This window comes from Oryx dammah, unplaced genomic scaffold (assembly GCF_014754425.2).
Source record: "Oryx dammah isolate SB20612 unplaced genomic scaffold, SCBI_Odam_1.1 HiC_scaffold_11, whole genome shotgun sequence".
NCBI lineage: Eukaryota > Metazoa > Chordata > Mammalia > Artiodactyla > Bovidae > Oryx > Oryx dammah.
In genome coordinates this window covers 16,959,229-16,960,741 of record NW_024070195.1, presented here as the reverse complement: position 1 = coordinate 16,960,741, position 1,513 = coordinate 16,959,229, and the positions used below count along the sequence as shown (strand labels likewise).

At 33.4% G+C, this 1,513-nt stretch overlaps 1 non-coding gene across 1 annotated transcript; it reads left to right on the top strand.

Moving 5' to 3' along the window:
• Positions 1-310: 310 nt before the first annotated feature.
• On the top strand, positions 311-417 carry LOC120870646. Its single transcript, XR_005722846.1, has one exon. It is a non-coding gene; the product is annotated as a U6 spliceosomal RNA (small nuclear RNA).
• Positions 418-1,513: the final 1,096 nt, after the last annotated feature.

Below are 1,513 nucleotides of genomic sequence, written 5' to 3'. Positions count from 1 at the left end.
GTTTTATAAGTTTAGATAAGCGACTTAATCATTCTTGGATCATATATCTTTAATATGGGAGGATTGTCTAGATAATTTCCATAGTTTCTTCCTTTTCTAACACCCAGTGAATCCCATTGGTTATTATCTGGAATTAGAAAAAACCTTTTACATACCAAGAGTAATGGCTGAAATATCTACAATATTATATTAAAAAGCACTGAAATTCTTGTTTTTTTTTCTTTTTTCATTTTTTCAAAATATAATTTCCAGATAAAATGGCAAGATATTTAAAGTATACACAATAGCACTGTTTATAATAGCCAGGATAGTGCTCACTTCGGCAGCACATTTACTAAAATTGGAATGATACAGAGAAGATTAGTGCGGCCCCTGCGCAAGGATGACATGCTAATTCATGAAGCGTTCCATAGTTTTTTGAAAATGGAAACACAACAACCCAAAACCTGTGGGACACTGTAAAAGCAGTGCTAAGAGGAAAGTTCATAGCCTTACAGGCATACCTCAAGAAACAAGAAAAAAGTCAAATAAATAACCTAACTCTACACCTAAAGCAACTAGAAAAGGAAGAAATGGAGAACCCCAGGTTTAATAGAAGGAAAGAAATCTTAAAAATTAGGGCAGAAATAAATGCAAAAGAAACAAAAGAGACCATAGCAAAAATCAACAAAGCCAAAAGCTGGTTCTTTGAAAGGATAAATAAAATTGACAAACCATTAGCCAGACTCATCAAGAAACAAAGGGAGAAAAATCAAATCAATAAAATTAGAAATGAAAATGGAGAGATCACGACAGACAACACAGAAATACAAAGGATCATAAGAGACTACTATCAGCAATTATATGCCAATAAAATGGACAACGTGGAAGAAATGGACAAATTCTTAGAAAAGTACAACTTTCCAAAACTGAACCAGGAAGAAATAGAAAATCTTAACAGACCCATCACAAGCATGGAAATTGAAACTGTAATCAGAAATCTTCCAGCAAACAAAAGCCCAGGTCCAGACAGCTTCACAGCTGAATTCTACCAATAATTTAGAGAACAGCTAACACCGATCCTACTAAACTCTTCCAGAAAATTGCAGAGGAAGGTAAACTTCCAAACTCATTCTATGAGGCCACCATCACTCTAATACCAAAACCTGACAAAGATGCCACACACACACACACACACACAAAAAAAAAAAAAAAAAAACTACAGGCCAATATCACTGATGAACATAGATGCAAAAAATCCTTAACAAAATTCTAGCAATCAGAATCCAACAACACATTAAAAAGATCATACACCATGACCAAGTGGGCTTTATCCCAGGGATGCAAGGATTCTTCAATATCTACAAATCAATCAATGTAATTCATCACATTAACAAATTGAAAAATAAAAGCCATATGATAATCTCAATAGATGCAGAGAAAGCCTTTGACAAAATTCAACATCCATTTATGATTAAAAAAAAAAAAAACTCTCCAGAAAGCAGGAATAGAAGGAAAATACCTCAACATAATT